This window comes from Ascaphus truei, chromosome 4 (assembly GCF_040206685.1).
Source record: "Ascaphus truei isolate aAscTru1 chromosome 4, aAscTru1.hap1, whole genome shotgun sequence".
NCBI lineage: Eukaryota > Metazoa > Chordata > Amphibia > Anura > Ascaphidae > Ascaphus > Ascaphus truei.
In genome coordinates, this window is record NC_134486.1 from 361,226,181 (window position 1) to 361,247,126 (window position 20,946).

General features: G+C 45.9%; 1 long non-coding RNA gene across 1 annotated transcript in view; it reads right to left on the reverse strand.

Moving 5' to 3' along the window:
• Positions 1-2,904: 2,904 nt before the first annotated feature.
• LOC142493761 (uncharacterized) overlaps positions 2,905-20,946 on the reverse strand; it is a 100,267-nt gene continuing 82,225 nt past the window's right edge. Inside the window, exon 3 of the long non-coding RNA XR_012801202.1 lies at positions 2,905-3,503. This is a non-coding gene — a long non-coding RNA (uncharacterized LOC142493761). The remainder of the gene's footprint in view (positions 3,504-20,946) is intronic.

Genomic DNA, 20,946 nt, shown 5'->3' on the forward strand with positions numbered 1-20,946 from the left:
CATATATATCTATATCATACAAACACATACATACACACCTAAGCTCCGCAGGGCCCTGTGCCTGCAAAATGTCTCTGTAAAGTGCTATGTAAAACTAGCAGCGCTATACAAGAACAAGCCATTATTAATTTTAATAACACATTGAATTGTACACATTCACATACACACAAAATTAAATATACATATTGTTTACAGTATTATATATACAGATTTGATTTTAAATGAGTTGTTAATATTTAACATTAACTACACACGTGCAATGGAATAAGGTTTAATTAATTAATTCTGAGCTACTCTCCTTTTCTGCTGCTGCTCGGTCAGTTCTGGGGGAAGATCATGTGACCAGGCAACGACTGATACATTTGTGCTCATGTACGTGCACAGCTGTGGTGGGGGCAGGACTCACAAAGGGGGTAAGCGCGGCCCTCCAAACCTAGCCGCCAACGCTCCCTTACCCCCCCCGCCCGCTCCCTTACCCCCCCGCCCGCTTCCTTACCCCCCCGGCCGCTAACTCCCCGGCCGCTGGGGGGCCAAGCAGCCTCGGATCTGCGCCAGTCCCACTCTCCACCACCTCTCACTCCCGTTGTGTGTGTGTGTGTGTGTGTGTGTAGGGACATTTTACTCCTGCCAACAATTTGTGCCTCACTTTCACCCCACCCACCCCCTACCCCTGTCCTTCACCCCCACTACCCCTGCCCTTCTCCCCCCCTACCGCTGCCCTTCACCCCCCCTGCCCTTCACCCCCCTACCCCTGCCCTTCACCCCCCTCTACCCCTGCCCTTCACCCCCCCTACTACCCCTGCCCTTCACCCACCCCTACCCATGCCCTTCACCCACCCCTACCCCTGCCCTTCACCCCCCCTACCCCTGCCCTTCACCACCCCCCACACCTGCCCTTTGACTGACGCACGCACACACCCTGACTGACGCACGCACACACCCTGACTGCTGCACAAACACACACACACACACACACACTGACAGAAACACACACACACACTGACACAAACACACACTGAGACACACACACACTGACACACACTGACACACACACACTGACACACTGACTGACACACACACTGACTGACACACACTGACTGACTGACACACACACACACACTTACTGACGCGCGCGCGCACACCCCCACACCCACGCACGCACACACACACACTGATTGAATGACTGACTGCCGCACGCACGCACTGACTGACTGAGGCACACACACACGCACACACTGACTGTCACACACACACACACACTGACTGACACACACACACTTACTGACGCGCGCGCACACCCCCACACCCACGCACGCACACACACACACTGACTGAATGACTGACTGACTGCCGCACGCACACTGACTGACTGAGGCACACATGCACACACTGACTGTGTGTGTGTGCGTCAGTCAGTCTGTGTGTGTGTGTTTGTGTTTCTGCGTCAGACTCACTGACGCGCGCACACACACTGACTGACGCACACACAATGACTGACGCACACACACTGCATGAAGCTGTAAAGGAGGGAGGGGGGGGAACTGGATTGATGTGAATGGGGGACAAACAGAGAGAGGGGGAGGGGTGAGGAGAGAGAGAGGAGCGGGAACATTACATCCCGGGCAACGCCGGGTCTCTCAGCTAGTATAAAATAAACGTAAAGAGAGGGTGCATACCATTCAATGATGGATACAAAAAAAGGAACAACAGGACAGTCACTCTTATACTCCCAGAAAGTGAATATATATATCATTTACGTGAATCACTATCCGTATTTGAAGTGTGTGTGTATATAAATATATATATACATACAAATGAGCATACAGTAATATTTCCATTTGCTATTTGCCTTGCTATGGAGGGTTTTTGTCACTTTTTTACTCACATAACTTCACATATACATACATATATAATATATATATATATATATATATATATATATATATATATATATATATATATATATATATATATATATATATATGTATATATATATATATATATATATATATATGCAGTGGAAGTGTATTGTGTGTATTTACCTACACACTCACTCCACATTTCAGTAACATACATATACATCTAAATAATATTCACATATACACATTTGCTATAAATGGAATTATTACAATTTTACATTATATACACGTGCAATGAATGGAATAAACACTGTAATATAAGTTTGAAATCGCCTATCCAAGCTGCTATGCATGGCTGATCCCTTTTCTCCAGCTTCCTTGAATGTACTCTATGAGGAAGATCATGTGACCAGACGCTAGTGCACGTTTAGAGAGAGGGAGGGCAGTGCTGACAAAGGGGTGTGCCTGGGTTTGTGACAGGACATGAAGGGGCAGTGCCTTAGCAAATGCTTGTTAAAATAGAATACAAGAAAATTGGTCTTTCAAAGTTGTTTTTTTAAAAACAGAAAATGCTAAAAGTATTATTTCTTACTACAGAACTGATTTATTAAAAAAACCACACATGCAGGATATTGACTGAACTGCAGCTTTAAGTCATATTGGTACCTGTCAAAGCATCCTACCTTCTTTACACTCAATGGCCCTTATTCTGGAAGGTGTGATAAACGCAGGTGACGTGCTATGAAAAGCCCCATTGACTTTAGTGGAGCTTTTCCTGCAATAGCACGTAATCTGTGCTTATCACACTTTACAGAATAAGGGCCATAGACTTTGTTCCTTAATGTGTTTAGTGGCAGTATTTTCTTATATCTCTTGGCTGCCCAATGCATTAATTATACAATGTTTTTTCTCACACAGGCACCAAGCACTATTATTAGTATAACATGTCATAGTTGTTTTTATTTGAAAACATACTTTATACGTACAGTAATAGCGTAATAACAAAATAGTCATTTCCAGGTTTCCATGAGATATAAAACCATGTGTCTATTAATTTCATATGAATTCCTCAGTCATTTTATTACAAGAACGGAATTGCATCTGTTCCGATGTAGCCAACGTTATTGCAACCTGTGGCGCACATACCAGTGCAAGAAGCGGCCCTTGTTTTGAATCAGCTGTGAGAAGGAGCGGGGCTATAGTGCTATTTTACCTGCTGGAGAAAGCCACAGGTAGCAATAACTTTGCATATATCTGCATGATTTACATTGCAATTGAATATGTCTTTTTTTTATTGTGACTATGTATAACTGTAAGTGACAGATATTTATTTTCAAACAATGCACAAAATAACTTTCAGGGGAGCATGCACAGATGGGTTAATGTGTGTAAAGTATTCTCTGTATAATTAAAAAATATTGATCTTAATAGTTATAAAGTATAGAGCTTTTTCAATACAATTACATGAATGTTATGGAGCTTTTCTTGCATTTCATCTGTGCTTATCACACCTTACAGAATAAGGGCAAATGTGTACAAAGCCTGATCCTGAGGGTTCTAGGTTCTTGAGGAGCACATCTCTTTTCTTCTCTCAGTACGTCTATTCACTGACATGGCCTCAACTTGGCTCTTCTTCCTCAATCCCTGGAAATACATCATCACAAATCAATCCTTTTAGTATTAGGAACAACCCACACTTAAAATCTTCCAACCAAAACCATTCATTAAGATGTGGACTATCATAAAGCCAATCCAGTAATACACTTCTGATCCAAACAATAAGATCAATAAACTTCATCCTGGCAGAATTCCTACTGCTTTCAGTTTATAAAAAGATATTCTGTGGATAAACTTTATTGTATCATTAATTCATTCAAGAATTTCTGTGACAGGTTTTCTACTTCAGCAATTTAAAAAATATGAGCCTATTTATAAATTGAAGTAGCTGTTTTCCTATCTGATTCCTTTCTCACAGAGCCATTAAAAATCATGTTGTCCAAAGCATTTTTATCAAAGACCCATGATCCCTATCTACTTCCTCTCACTCCCGGCAAAGAAGACAGACTCATCAAATTAGTCAATATTCCTTACTATTCAACCCATCAGCGTCCCCTCAAGGCTCTCAACTAACTACAGCCAAGCAACATAAGAATACATCTTCTTTATCTTGCTTTTAATCTTTTTCGTTAAAGGCATTGCTTCATCTGCCTCCAGAAACAACCATTCCCTTCCACATAATAAAAGGTATAGGTAGTTAATATTCTGATGTTCACGTGTAGTCTAGATGGTGAAAAGTAAGAACCATCATAATAAATCATATTTTAACAGAAAAAGTAACTGTGGGAAGGAGACAAGGGTTGAATTTTTACTGGCATTAATTAAGCCGAACCAGAAAGACCAATGTGTTTCTTTATACAGCTCAACCCCGTTATAACGCGATCCGTTACAACGCAAATCTGCTTATAACGCGATGGAAGCGTGGCTCCAATTTTCGTATTTATGAATACTTTACAACACGATTATTGGTGTCTTATATACTTTATGGTACAATGCATACAATTGTACATTATTTCTAACGCGATCCGCTTACTGTATATCGAGATGTGATTCTTTGGACCCCAAGCACAGCGTTATAAGGGGGTTGAGCTGTATTTTAATAATCCCAATGGGTTGAAACTAGTTTAGCTATTGTTCTGTCATCTCTGGGGAAACAGTTACATTTTAAAAGTACAAATAAATATATTAAACACATTCAGGTTTCAGCAATTCGGTAAATGCAAATGGTATTAAATGTGAGTATCTCAGCAACTCATTTGGAGATGTTCTATCATTTTCTTTTTTTTAACATACAATCACTGCATTACGTAAAGAAAAAAACCTGTGGAAGTCATTAACTGTCAATTAATTAACTGGCTGTAACACTGAAAGCCAGAGACAATGTGTTAAGAAACCCTGGGCATTCACCAAGAGGTGATAGATTATTACCATCCAAAATCTGAAATTACCAATGAATCAATGTTAGGGTTAGCATGAGGAATTGCAATTTGAGGTGTGACAAAAAGGAAGGCAAAGCAAAATCTATCAATCATTCTAACTCACCAGTGGCCAACTGCAGACCTCAAGAGCTAAAAACAGGTCAGTTTTTATTTTAGGATATCCCAGCTTCAGCACGGGTGGCTCAATCAGTGGCTCATTTGAAGACAGCACCACCTGTGCTGAAGCAGGGATACCATGAAAGCCTGACGTGTTGGTAGCTCTTGAGGACTCGATTTTGCTACCCCTTGCTCTAACCAGTAAAAAAAACATGAATAATTTGCCAATTTGCCCATAGCAAAAAAAAATAACAGCTCCTGATAGTACAGCCTAATTTTCATTATAACCACCACAATCTACTCTCACCCAGTGGGGGATACGTATAAAGAATCATTTTCTGAAAAGGAATTTGAAGTGTGCGTTGCATCAAAAAATATATATTTATCACTTAATGGGCCTCATGCAGAGAGCAGCGCTATTTAGAATTGGAGAGGGGGAATTTTTTGTTAGCTTTATTGGAGAGTTTTTTTCTCCATATGCAGAAAGGGCATAAAACTGCATTTACAATCCTTTCTGCATATGGAGAGTTTCAACCAGCGCTATGAGCGCTGTTGAAACTAGTGGGAAAGAAATCGATTTTTTTTTTTTTCTCCTCCACCGGCCGCGGTGCGCCAGCTGCTTGGTGGAGAGGAAAAATGTTGTAAATCGCGCCATTTTTTTGGCGCGAACAGCCACTAGATGGCGTTCGCGGCTCTCTGCATACGGCAGAAAAAAACACTGGAGAGATTAGGATCTCTCCAGCCGCGCGGCGAATTTCAAGAAAAAAAAAATGGCGCTTTTTTTAAAACTTGCCTTTTTCTGCTGCTTTCAGCTCGATTTTCGCCGGAAAATGGCGAGATTGCTATTAGCGCTGCTCTCTGCATGAGGCCCAATATCGTTAGCGGCATACTGTGGTTTATCATTATTAATGTTCTTATATTTGTCTCACGCGTTCTTATTCTTTGTATGATGTAACACACACATTCCCAGCAAGCTCAAACCCCAACACCCACGCATCATATATATATATATATTTATGTCAAAAAGAGTGCTACTGGGTATGGCAAATGTATATAACAAAAGACAGGGAAGCCCAATGCTACATCCAATTTGACAAAATCTATATGGTAATAAGTATAAACTTAAATACTTCAATAATAATATTTTATTGGTCATTTAGTTAACCCCTTTGGCCAAAGCGCTATAAGCCTGCATACCAACGTCAAGGCATAACCAAATATGTAGGTCCTAACACTACACTGTGAACCTTCCCGTTTACTACTGTATGAGGGGGAACAACCATAGTAGGTCCTGTCCATACAGCAAAATGAAAAAACCTCCCAAGTTAAAAAGGTTGGGAGGGGAGAGCTCTGGGAGGAGGGCCACCTACAACCAAACAACTGTTGCCAGTTAGAAATTGAATTAACACACACAATCCCAGCCAGCTCAAACCCCAACACCCACCACATCGTGTGTGTGTGTGTGTGTGTGTGTGTGTGTGTGTGTGTGTGTGTGTGTGTGTGTGTGTGTGTGTGTGTGTGTGTGTGTGTGTGTGTGTGTGTCAAAAAGAGTGCTACTGAGCATGGCAAATGTATATAACAAAAGACAGGGAAGTCCAATGCTAAATCCAATTTGACAAAATATATATGTATAGCCATGGCTGGTCCAGCTATCTTTCTGCCCCTCCTGTCATGCAAGTCCCAGAAGCTACAGGCAGTGACAGGCTATCTTGTGGGGTTTACCCCCCTCACACAGCCTCCCTGAGTGGCAAGAGAGGGGGTGTCATGGGGTCTGTGTTGTAGCCAATCATGGTGCAGAGCCTGTGCCCTCCCATTTTGCATTAGGGAGGATGTTCCAAATTATAGGAGCCAGTTCCCCTCCATCCCTCCTAGGGAGAGGAGTGTGTGTTAAGTCCTCCACCACCCTCCTAGGGCTGGGAGAGCAAGATCTGTGCATGGCACAAGGCCTCAACCATTAACTGCTGGCCAGCACCATCCAGGGATCTGAGACCCCTACTATACTATATGAAACACTGTTTACCATCTGCAGTGGTTGCTACAAATAAACACCTCATTGATATACCCCTGGCTGGGTTGCGGTCTATTAGACAGAGTTATTGGAGAGAAAGAACTGTCATGGTTGGAACTGCCTGTGGCCTTGCTGTAGCCTGCCGTGTCTGGAGGCGCTGTATCAACATGGAAAGAACATAAAGATCATTGTAAGCTTGTCCTGGTCCCCACCCCATCGTGGACATCTCCTGGACCCTCACAGCTATGCACGTATAGCCCTTGGAACCACCTACCCCTTTTTACCTCCCCCCTAAGTGAGATTGGGGTGGGTAAGCTTTTCTGACTACTACTTCAGGGTGTTGTTCTGTGCCTGTTGGTTAACAGGAGGGCTGAGTGCTCCGCAATGGTGTGGGGAGAACCAGGACAGGGGTGCAGATTACCTTGATCTTCCTCGGTGCAGATCCTCCAGACAGTATGGATCCTCTGTGTAGAGCAGGGGATGGCCCATACTGACAACTCTCCTTTCAGCATCAGACAGTAATCACTCTCCTTTGTCTTTTCTGAGTCTTTATTGCATGCAGATCTTATACAGAGTACTCCCATCCTTCTTTAGGGATATGGCCTTGCAGGCCCCATCCAGATTATTATCCTTGGTAGTGCTCAGGGTAACACACACACTCCCACTCCTCAGGGGCAGGGGGACAGACTCGATTTCTGGGAAAGTGTCACTTCAATGAGGCAAGAGAGCAGCTCCACACACGTCTGGTTCGTACTGAGGACACATGTCTTTGAGCTCCTTGCATCCGGCAGAGTAATTTGGTCATGCCCAGCTACACACCCTGGTGGATAGTATAGTCCAATCAGGAGCAAGGAAGGGGGAGGGGTTTCGGCAGTTCGCGCTGTTTCTTGCAAACTGTAATCCAGCAAAAGCTTGCAACTGGATGCAACTTTTGCAAAACAGCACGCGGCTTCCCTGGTGTCGCCGAAAACCACCATTTTGAGGTAGTTAGAGTCCATGCGACTCCCAGTTCTCTGGAACCGCCATTTTGAGAGCAAAAGTCCATCAACCATGCGGTTCTCCTTGAGAGTAAAACCACCATTTTGTGAGTACTTGAGAACACGTGTAACCCCTTTTCTTCATTAAGGAGCCACACAAAGTAGAACACATTTATTTTCTTTGAGTACCCCGCACCCTGGTAGAGCCTCAGGGAACGCCTCACAAATTACTGCAATAGTCCATTATTGCTTGAGTGCACAGGGGTCTCTGGTGACGCCTCAGAGGCCCTGTCCCCTTGCTGCTTATCTCTGTGGTGGGTTACAGAAGGGTACCCACTCCTCCCTGGTGAAGCCTCAGGTAGTCGCCCCAACTGCAGTGCCAGGTAATGGACTGCACAGCTCCCTGGTGTCGCCTCAGGAACCGGTTCCCTATTTTCTTCTTGGTAAACTGATATGCAGGGTACTCACTCCTCCCTGGTGAAGCCTCAGGTTGTCGCCCCAAATCATATTTGTATGTGGGTGTCCACGGTCCGTGATGGTGCCTCAAGGAGTCGCCCCACAGATTAGCAGTGCCATATAGGAGGGTGTCCACACTCCCTGGCACGATGACCAGTGGGTCATCCCAACATATTTCTTTAGTGAGGAAAGCATGAAACAGACTCTGTTGCACACCCAATAAAGTCCCAATCCTGCTGCTGCAAAAACGTGTCCTGTTGCACAGGGAGCCACGATCTCAGCAGCACCTCCAAATGTAGCCCTTGTACACCCCCCCCCCCCCGCCCCCCTAAGTGAGATTGGGGTGGGTATGCTCTTCTGACTACTACTTCAGGGTGTGTTGCTGTACCTGTTGCTAAACAGGAGGGCTGAGTGCTCCGCGATGATGGTGTGGTGAGAACCAGGACAGGGGTACAGATTACCTTGATCTTCCTCGGTGCAGCGCCTCCAGACAGTATGGATCATCTGTGTTGAGCAGGGGATGGCCCATACTGACAACTCTCCTTTCAGCATCAGACAGTAATGACACTCCTTTGTCTTTTCTGAGTCTTTATTGCATGCAGATCTTATACAGAGTACTCCCATCCTTCTTTAGGGATATGGCCTTGCAGACCCCATTCAGATTATTATCCCTGGTAGTGCTCAGGGTAACACACACACTCCCACTCCTCAGGGTGAGGGGAGACAGACTTGACTTTTGGGAAAGTGTCAGAAACAACCCTCAGGAGATGTTTGTAACCCTGCCCCTTAACAGAGCAGGTTGAATACTGATTGGTTATCACTCACTATAGATGAACCAACCAGTACTCTCCCTCAGGCTGACACTTTCTGGTAGTTGCTAAGGCCCGCCCTTGGATACTGATGACTCAATCCAAGTCTGCAAAAGCACACAAGGCCTTGAAAGAAGGAATTAACCCCTCCACTGCCTGCACCTAACAGGACTTACACTGGAAAGGTCCAGGCAGAGAAGTAGCAACCGGGAATGTATGGCGGGCCCGTTGGCGTTGCTTGATCTTTGGGTATCGCCGGTGGAGTGCCAAAAAAGGAGCGGGAGTGTTTAGGTTAATACACCACCTTTCCTTCAATGAGAGTGGTTCCGTTAATGATGATATCCGAGAAAACCATCTAAAAGTACATTACTCCTCTTTTGCCGATGATATTGAGATTGTCAGGCACTGCGGTGTCGGGGCCCTTATCGCAAAGGTCAACATAGAGGCTGCGTTTAGAATGCTTTCCGTTGTCCCGGAATCTTTCCACCTGCTGGATTGCTGCTTTGAGGGAAAATGTTATGTTGAACGCTGCTCAATCTCCTGCTCGTACTTCGAAAGTCGTAGTTCTATTCTTCAATGATAAAGTATGTCAGGGCCTCATGGCATTAGGCACTACCTTGATGATTTCTTCTTTGTGGGTCCCAGTAGCAATGAAGCACGCAGATACAGTACATGCTGCCATTGTTTCAGGAAATTGCATTGCATCATTATTGTCAAAGTAGAACGACCATTCCTTGTGGCTTCAGGAGCCTGTTTATAATAAAGAATTTCAACTGACATGTATGAAGGCACAGGGTTTGGTGCTTTCCTGGCGGGTCAATGGTGCGCTGAGCAGTGGCCGGGAGAGTGGTATGATTTCCTCCTTATTAGAAACGTGGTATTTTTAGAACTTGTGTGGGTTGCGCGGGAATCAATATTAGGGGAGATATTTTGCAGAATAGGCATATTATCCTGCGATCGGATAACACTGTGGTAGTCGCAGCACTTAATTTCTTTACAGTCAACTACCTTCCTGTGGTATGCCTGTTAAGACATCTTGTCCTGCGTAGCCTTTTTTTTAATATTTGTTTTAAGGCTGTGCATATTCAGTGGTGCAAGAACCTAATTGCAGATTCTTTGTCTCGATTTAAGTAACACACTTTCAGGAGGCTGCCAACAAATGCAGCAGAGGCTGAAACGAGGTGTTAGCCAGAACTGTGGACCATGTTTATGTGTCTGTCAGGGATCTTGTGGCAGGATTCGTGGCCCCTGATACATCGGCCAGTTATTGCTGAGCTGGGAAGGAGTGGCCAACTTCGGTCCACCGGATTTCTATTCAGAGGTGCACATGTTTGCATTGTTAATGTTAAAAAAATATAAGCAGCAACTTTCCGTCAGTTCTGCCCTCTCTTTTTTGGTGTGTCATTGTTAATAAATTGCATAACCGTTTTAACTGTACAAAGGAGTTTTTAGTACATAGATTGGTTCAGGGGTGGAGACCTCGGGTAAGGGACAAAGACCACTGTAGGCCTACTACGGTTAGTTTGTTAGGAAACTTGTTGAGTATAACTAGAAGTGTTTGTTGCTCAAAGTTTGAGGACATCCTCTTTTGTGCTGGGTTTGCATTATATTTTTACGGGGCCTTTAGGGTGGGGGGAAAATTCGGCAAAGGCCCACCTGAGGGGTTTTGCGTAGGGCACCGTACAACATGGCCGCAATAATGTCAAGATCGGGATATGTCGATCCAAGACTGACCAGCTAGGTAACGGAAGGGTTATCATTTTGGGCCATAGGGAGATCTCTGCCCAGTGCGTTTAGTGTCAGCATACAACACGATAAGGCCGGTAGCTGAGGGGAATTATTTGATCTATCAGAGTGTCTCTGTTGTCCTATTTTCAATTTGTGGGTGTTCTAAAAAAAATACTTGGATGAGGACAGGCATTGATTTAGAATGTTTCAGCACACATTCATTCCACATCGAGACTGCGACAAAGTCATGAGCAGTGAACCAGTAAAGGGTATATGGTGTTGGTGTTCTGAGATAAATTGAATGTCCGCCCGGTGCAAGGGTGGTATATGGTAGGAGTGTATGTTAACTGTTATTTCTATCGTTTCTAGGAGTAAGTAGATCTGGATCACAAGAGATTCTCTAGTCTTCTGGGCCAGTCGCTGAGCACAGGAATTACTTCACAGCTATCGGCTTGGATTCCACCTGGAGCAGGTCTGCATAACATGTATAGGCAAGAGAGGTTTGTGTTAGATTCAGGTGTTGCCGGAACGAGTGAGGCAAAAGCTGTTACATTACCAGCCAGATGTGTTGATAATACATGCGGATGGGCAACGAAGTTGGTTATAAATAATCGATTGAGCTAGTAAGGGAAATGAAAAGGAATGTGGCGAGCATTTTAGTAGCGTTTCCCAAAGTGTATTTAATGTGGTCGGAAATTATTTTGCGGTTGGTTTGGCATGGGGCCTAGGACCAAGGGGCCATTGAAAAGTGCAGGTGCAGGAATCAACAAGGGCATGGGGAAATTCATTAAAGGGCTTTGAGTAGATCCAGTAGGGAACTAAGAGTTAAATAGGCCATACCTGGTTTGTTTTGGAAAGATACCTTACAGATATCGGAAATGATATATTATACATGGATCTGCAAGAGGGAGTATAGAAGGCTGTCGCTGCGGTGCTCAAGATGATTTAGGGATAAATGTCCTTGGCCATGGTGGTAGTGGGCCTGCCAGGCCGGGAGAGCCCAAGAGGTTTAAGGATACTGGACATAATGGTGCCGTCATTGGTGCTGGTTGAATAATTCTGCTATGCCTTATATGGGTAGCAGTGGGAGTCACAAGCCATGGCGATGCACTTGGGGGCACTGAACTACAGTCGGGCTGGGGAAAAGAGTTGGTAAAACCAGATTAAAAAATAAATAAAGCTGTGGCCTTCTCCCCCCCCCCCCCCATAGTGTCTGTTATTATTTGGAGGGGCGATCTAGTGGGATGTTAACATGCCAAGTCAGCTCCTGCGCCTCAGGCCGGGGTCTCATGGTGTGTGTGAGCTCCTCCCCACCCCCTCCTGCCTGTCTGCCTACATAATCCTCCTCCATCCCTTCCTCCGCTCTGCTCCTCCCATAGACAGTTATAGAGTTAAGCCTGGTAGTAGGGGCTGGTCACGTGGCGGGCAGGGAGGGAGTATAGTGACAGTGCTCTGGGCGGCTGGCCTCTTTCCACGTTGCCTGTCGGAGCAGGAAGATCCCCGCCTACCCTCCCTATGTTGGTTTTCAAATTATGATGTTGCTGATTTGTTTGTTTAAAAAAAGGGGGATGTTACCAATGTGTTTTGTTATAGGATTGTCACATCAGTAGGCGGGTGGTGGGCCTGCCAGGCTGAAAGAGCCCAAGAGGTATAAAGATACCGGATATACTGTAATGAAGCCCTCATTGGGGCTGGTTGTGTAATTCTGCAATGCCTTATGGCGTGGGAGTCACAAGCCACGGCTATGCAGTTGAGTGCTCTGAACTACAGTCAGGCTGCCTGGCAGGTGGTGGAAAAAAGTTGGCAAATACATTTCTGGCCTTGTTTTTCCCCACATGTTGTTATTTGGAAGGGAGTGATAGAGTAGGCCCCTAACATGCCGTGATATTTTGAACAAGAAGAAATCTTTTTGAATACACCCGGTGCACAGTTTCTTTATTTCTTCAAGTTTGTATACCCCATAAAAGGAGGGTCATGCACCTAAAGTAATAGGCCAGAAGGCTTCACACTAGATTAACATCAAAACTCTGCCTCTGACTCAAACGCCCTATTTGCACCATTTCTTGTACCTATAAAATAAACATTTTTTGTAGTTATTTTATTTAAACATAGACGCTGTAATCATTTGCATTCTATTTATTTTATTCCTAGGATTTTTAAAAAATGTTCCATGCTCCAAATATCGTCCTTTGCAATGATGCAGATGTTCTAGTGACGGAACTCATAGGGGTTTGCTCTGAACTTCCTAATAGAGTTTTACTATTCATTGTTTACTTATACATATAAACTTGTGCTGCACAGCTGTTCTCAGCATTGTCTTGTCATATGCCTATGAAAGAATCATAGTTCTGATGTGCAATCTATCTATATGTAATAAAGGGAGTTACTCTTACACAAATTTCCCCAATTGTAATACATTCTACTTTGGGACGTTACAAATGACAAGTGCAACAAAGAAATGTAAAAATGTGCAAAAACATATTGGGGAAATAAACACTATTAAAAAGATCCTGTAGAAGAATAAAGCAAGGTATGACCTATACAAGCGAGCTTGATATGACCGTGCCAACGGCAGCATAGAAAATGGGGGCAGGGTTGTGTTGGAGCTGGAGATGGAGGGCCCGCCGCTCCTTCCTTCCCGTCTCCTTCCCCCCCAGTCTCCCACTCCTATGTGGTGTCCCTGTTCATCTTATTTTCCTTATCCAGCAACATGCTCATATAGGCCATGTGCAAATGTACAGCACCTGGAGGTCTATGACATTGCATCCATATACTCCCCACCCTTTCTTTTCTGTACTCCATTAAACCTTATGAAAATTAACAGTAAAAAATTTTTTTTTATATATATATATATATCCTGTATAATATAAAATGAATAATGGGCTTTTCTAGTTGACCCAGCATGGTGAGGGTACAGGGACCTTCCGCAGCAGGAGCAGGCAGGGGTGGGGACGTAAACCAAGCAACAAAGGTCAAAAGTATGAAGCTAAGGTAACAGAGGCTAATAGGGCTATTTATGGCTAGTGCCCATTAGTATTTAGTCTACAGTAGTAGTAGGGTGAGGGGTGGGTTATAGGGTAAGGGCCCCAGGGATAGAGATTAGGCTGCCTGTGGAGATTACAGAGGGGTTAACCCCTTGTATGCCATAGCAGTTGTACCACTATCAAATACAATGGGTAGTAGGTGTAGCCCTTTTTGTGAACCGACCGACCCACCCAATATCACATTGGCCCCTCGTGGTCTAACCGGTCCCTTTCCCTGCAACACACCTGCTCTAAGGGACTACTGGTACTGCATAACCTGTGTGGCTCCAGGAGATCTGAGCCTCCGCTAGCTGGGAGCCTGGGGAAAAACCCTTACCCTTACTTGGTGCAGCGCCTCCACTTACCCAGGATCCCCCGTGAGGAAAGATAGCCCTGAGTAAGAAATACAATAACACACAGATACGATAACCAATAACTAACACTTTACTTAACACACATATAACACATTACATAACATCACATAACCAGATGCTCTACCCGCATCACCTCAACCCAATATCTGGTATCCCCACCCAGTGTCCTGTGATCACCCCACACCCAATGTCTCGTACTCCTACGAAAGGTCGTGGGTGACTGCGCAGTCACTATTTAAGCTAGGGCCCAGTTGGTGCACTTAGAATATGGAAGATACCTTCCGAGCACTCCGATGCTCGGGACCGCAACACACTTTCTTCTAAAAGGGTCAGACGTCCGTCTGATCCTATTCCAGGTACTCTGCCGGTGGACCCCAACGAGGGTCCCACCGCTCCACGGGAACTGCAACCGGATCACGGCAACACCAACCGCGTGGGAACAGCAACCGCCTTCCTATCAATACCTACTACTAGAGTGACAGCAACCCCAACCTAGGGCCTGTCCCTGAAGAACCCGCAACCTGGGATGGCTTGGGGAAAACTCCTAGGGCCTGTGGACAATAACCGCCCCCCTTCCCCTAGCTACCCAGTCTCAACTGTATCTGCTAATCCTAGCAGCCTAACACACCTGCAGCCAACATTCAGCTTACACTGTCAGCCTGCAGGGATTCACACCGTGCACACACACTGCACGCACTGCGCACAGCACATGCAGCGACACACACCCAGACAGCTGCAATCACACACAGCCACCTGAATCCCGCAGCAATCCCACTGCTAGCACACTGTGCCTCTTTGACAGTGCCCACAGCACTCTCCGCTGCGACACTACCAAACCCGCACTTCCCACACTCAAGGGTCACCTCCCTAGCTAAGGCGTCCCTCCTCAGTCTAAGGCGTCCCTCTTCAGTTACCCCCTACCCTTACCCGGGAATTGGGGCCTGCCTGGGGATCTAGGGAGAACCCTTACCTGATGCAGGAGCCACGCGCTCCCTGCACCCTTCCTACTCCTTCCTCTGCTCTGCCCTGACTGACGCATGCAAAGCCCGGGAAATGTATCTATATTCCCGGGCTGAGCTTCCTCCAGCCCTATTGGCCGCAAGGGAGCACCTGACCTTTGTCTCCCTAAGCCTCCTGGGAGTTGTAGTTCCCAGGGGCTGCCTAAAGCATTGGGGCCGCGTGCGCACTTGCCCTGCGCATGCGCGAACCCCTAATGGCCGCCACCAACTCCCTCTACTCTGTCCTGCCCTCGCGCGATCTCTCCCTAGCCTGGGGATCCTACCGCGTGCTTTCCGGTCCCTGCGCATGCGCGAACCTATGCGCAATGGCGGCGCCCTCTCCTTTGCAAGCCGGACCGGTGGCAACGCGATCGCGGCCCTAGCGACGGCCCGATCGCGTCCCCGGCAACCAGCCTGCACCGCTATGCCCCGCGCTGCTCCCTGCTCTGGCCCCCACCCTCGCGAAGTGCCGGCAGGTCCGTCGCAGCCTCCGGCGGCACCCGCTACCACACGGCACTCGCGGAGAGGGGCCAGGGAGCGAAAATATACCTCGGGGCTACATAGGGTAGTTAGGTTATTTGTATTAACCCGTTTGTTACTTTAGTGACCAAGAAGGCATATATAATGCATACCCCCATGGCCACTATGGAGTAAATTAAAAAAAATGATTGGGAAGGCAGATGTCAGGTATATATTGCAAGGCAACGTATATCTGGTATCTTCCTTAGCTTATGGCTAATGTGAGCCAGCAATACAGCCAGTTAGAGCTAGGGACAGTCTTCACCTGACGAATTAGCCATATGCAAATGAGCGGCCTAACAGATGTTGTTTCTGCATATATTTAGCTTTGTGGACACCCATTAAACTCAGGGAAGCCAACACACGTCACCTATTTAGGTAATGTCACGTTATTAGCCCAGATTTAATGGAGGTTTGTGTATCTACCCCATAGAGGGCTCAATTTAGAGCTCAGACATAATTGCAAAAATAGCAATGGCGTTAAAATTTTAGCTCTCTGTCATCTCTATTTCTGGGATTTAGAGACAATCTAGCGTTAGGCAAAGATCTGCTTTTAAAAACGTGACTTTGGAGGGACAGTCCAATTTGGGCATGACACCTGAGACATTGTTTAAACCAGGTTACTGTAAATAGCAAAAAAATAATATTGTACAGTAGCTGCTAGCGAGTGGTGACACCACAAACCAAAACAGAGTAGAAACTAATCAAAATACACAGCAGAGAATGTTTCAATTAGTTCTTCTCTCTTTGCTTGCAAAGAATGGAATTCCAATTAACACATGTATGTGGGTTGTGATTCATGGGTTCCTTTTCTTGGTCCGCACATTTTGTTAACCGTTTTTAAAGCCCCAACAGCAGTTAATGAAGTCCCACATGAGATATTAAATCTCTGACCTTGCTGTAAATGTTATTAAAATATCATAATTAATGAGGGTGAGGTTAAAAGTTACGCTATACTTGGTTCTTGCTGAGATCTATAACTCTTAGCACATGCACAGCTCAAAACACATAATTCCTTTCTGTCAGTATTGTCTACAGTAGATAATAAATGGTTGACAAATAGTGTTAGTCCCAGAACTTTTATATGCCAATTAGGAAATGTTATACTATGGTTAAACAAAATGTAACGGTTCCTGGCCATTTTTCCAATATGTTGCTAGCATCAATATGAAGTATAAATGCTAAGTTATTTTTCAGCTCATTGATATTCAGAGTTTTGGGGATTGCAGAAGTTAAATCCATGTAGATCTCAAGCAGCACTGTCACTTCTTGAAGCATAAGCACCTCCCATGTATGACATCAGGAAGCACATGACTTTGGCTTCTTGGGGCGTGCAGAGCCTTCACAGGACCAAGACTTATATGACATAGTTACATAGTAGATGATGTTGAAAAAAAGACGTGTCCATAAAATTTAACCTATGTTAAAATTGTAGCCCTGTGTAATTTTGGGTTTACATATGTAGCCCCTGTAAGTAAGAGCGGGCTACTTATCCTTCTCCTACTGGAGTAAGCCCTGGTAAGGGCAGGCGCCAGTAGTAACCATGGGTTTTTCCCCCTCACCAAGCCCTGCCTGGAGTGATAAAGGTAGGCCCCTGACTCTTTAGCAGGCCTGAGGCAGAGGGGAGGTTCTGCTGACATCACAAGGGGCAGGGCTGGATCTATTTAGTGGGCTGTCCTGTGTGTGTCTGTGTTAGTCTGTGGATGTCAGTTTTGGAAGTTGTTGAGTCGGTGGAGTTGGAGTGTCTGGCTGGTGTGTCAGAATCTGGAGAGGAGAGTGGCAGTCCTGTATGGTGACAGGAGAAGCCATGCTGAGAGTGCTTGGAAGAGATACTCAGAGCTCCTCTGAGTAGAGCGGACAGAACTGTAGAGGTGGACCAATGCCCCTCACCCTGTTCAGGGGGTGAGGGGAAAGACATCTAGCCTCACCCATAGGGCCTACCCTGGGGTGGAGGCAGGGGTATTGCAGCCCCAACCAGGCCATCCTGCAGGGTACATTCCTGGAGGATAAGGAGTGGAGGAAAAGACCCTGTCGTGTACATACATTTGGAGCCAATGAACTGCTGCTGTGTGTTTTCTAAGAGACAATAAAGACATTGCTGCTTTTATAACGAGACTGTGTGAGAGCTGGATCATTCACCCTGGGACCAGGGTTTTCTCTATAAGGGTCCTATCCACATCCCTGGGACTTATGGAGATGGAGGCGCTGCACCACTGTTGCTAAAGAAGATGAAGGCAAATACCCCAGAAGCCTGGTCCTGTTGTCCCCAATACCAATGCGGGAGATTCAGGCCCTCCTGTTCCAAGCAGGTACGCACCACCATACACATGTAGCCAGCCCTCAATACACCTTAGAGGCACGATCTGTGTCTGGGGGGGAGGGGAACATGGGCTTCACATACCTCTCTCATTCTGTGCAGTAATTCCTGTTAAAAGGGCAGGTTTGCCAGAAGTTATCATGAGGATTGGCCTCACCCCCTTGTGATGTGTAAGGTGTAGCAAAGGAAGTGACAGCATGCTCTGTGTCCACTAATAGTGACACCGAGGTGGGCCTTCTGGAAACTATTTATTACGCATCACTTCCTAAAGCTAGCAGTTCTGTTACATGCTGAGTTCAATATCAAGTCTGTCAGGTAGTGGCAGAGTGACAAGCAGACCCCACAATGTGTTAGGGCTCTGGCACAGATTGTGGCCCTCCTTTAGGGGAGAGGTGGCAGAGATATCCTTGGCTAGATTATAGAGTCAGGAGAGACCTTCCTTGATGCGAGCAACCATGCTGAAGTGCGGCTAAGTATCTGCCGCTATGATGGGCAGTCTGCCGTGTAAGATGACAATAAAGATGCCCTTGATTCAAAGAACCTTCTTGCTTGTGACTGGAGTTAATCAGGAAGAAGATGCACCAAGGAGTTCTCTTCCAGAGACTCCTCCCTGCTACCGTGGGGATCTGGAAGGGGTGGAGGCGCTGTACCAACTGTGAGTAGAAATCAGCACTACCTCACATGCCTGTCATGGTGAAATCCCCACTACCAATGAGCGGGAGACTTAAGAGTCCTGTCAGCCAGCAGGTGCACCACATAACACGACACGTAACGGGGGGCATTTTCTCACATAGGGGTCAGGATCAGAAGGGCCCTGGGTAAACACTGTTACATTTGGAGGTGCTGCTGAGATCATCAGGACAGGCTTTTGCTAGGCTGACTAGGAAACAGGGAATGTACGCAGCCAGGAAGTGCTGTGGAATGGAAGGGAGCCTAGGGGTAGTCAGGGGTGGGATGTCTACTCGCAAAGCACACCCTAGGGCCTGTTATAGAGTTAAGTAGGTCTGGAGACAGGGCTATAGCTGTTCTAGTCACGTGAGGCAGCTAGTCGTAGGATGCCTTAGGGGGTAGCCTGGTTAACACGGGTCAGGAACTCCTGGGAGGGTCTGCGCTAGAGGTAGCCCACAGTAGGTGACGCCCCAAGTACTGCATGGAGAAGCCAGAGTACTCTAGCCAGTAACCAGACTACTTACCACAGAGCACATACTGGAGGATAGTGTGTACAGCATACAGAGAGAGAGTTAGCCTAGCCTGAGCTAGTGCATACATGAGTGAGACACACATGCGATAAATGTAGAGGTGCACTGGCATACTTTATTGCATCGAAATGGCGGCTGCCCAGCAGAGAGGAGCACCATGTGCGATTACAGCAGAATTGAAAAGATGGCGATCGCAAGTAATGATGTCCCGCGCGGTGCGGAGAGTCCAAGATGGCGGCTCGCGCCTGATGGAGAAAGCGCACGTGGTGTGTGTACCACAGAGGAACAAACTACAGAAGTGACTTTTGCTAGTTTGCTGTGGAGTGGCGCTAAAGCAGTGGCTGCGCCGTTCTTGTCCTGCCTAGGTTCCCGGGGTGCCACCCTGGAGGAAAGTTTTGAGGACATTGTTATTATGTGCGGAAATAATGGAGTATCTGATGCCAGACGGTGATGCAATACGCAAGTAACCCCTGCTGCTAATGTGGATTGCAGCGTGATCCAAAATGGCGGCTCCCGCTTCCCTGGGAGACCACATGGGCTGTGTGCAGAAGAGACTTTTGCAAGAAGTTGGCCGGGAGAGGCGCGAAAGAGAAACCCCCACCCTGATGGGGGAAGTGGCGCGAAAGCTGTTGCCGCGCCCTCCTGGACTGTAACAGGCTCAGAGACAATTCTGGGTCATGATGTGCAGCTGTGGGACCCTCCTCTAATATCCACCAGAGGGAGGGGTCCTTGTATCTGCCAATTGAAGACAGAGCTGACTGAGGGAAGAGCTGGATGTGCGCTTCCTGTCCCTCAGTTGCGAGGAGCTGGTGAACAAGAGAGACTGCTGTGCCATGTGTCTCCCTTGCCAAACACCACTACCAATTGTGCCATGGACATTGCCATACACCCCTACCACCTGCCTAAAGCATTTTTTTCCTGTGACTTTTTTGGTTAAGGGATGAGCCAATACTCCTTAGTCATATCCAATGTTGTGATATATTTGCCCTTTCCTAGCCTCTCTAACAATTCATCAATTCTTGGCATGGGGCACGTGTAACATTTTGAAACTGCATTTACTGTTGTAAAATCTATACAAAATCGTGTAGACCCATCAGTCTTATGAACTAATACAATGAGACTACACAATCTACTCTGTGCCCTTTCTACCACACACAAATTTAATATGTTTTCCAGTTCTGATTTTACTCCTTCCTTTAATTTTTCGGAATATGATGTGACATGGTGTGCAGTCAGATGTGTTTTCCCTGGCAACAGAGAACACATCAGAAAATTGTTTAACTGTATTTTGTGCCTGTAATTTCTGGTCTAAGGAAAGATTCTCCACTAGTTGAACACTCTCCTGTTTTTGTACTGGATCTGCCTGTGACCCAAATCTAACTCCTTATCTCCTAATGCAATAAACAGATATTCTTGAACCTTACAGAGCTTCAAAAAATGTACATGATAAATCTGTTTTTCTTTTTCCTGGCTTTTACAGTCCACATGCCCTACTTTTTGGTAATTTCAAATGTGCCATTTTGCAACTCTGTAATTGGAAGTATGAGTAATACCCTTTTACCTGGTTGAAATGATCTTATCAGGGAC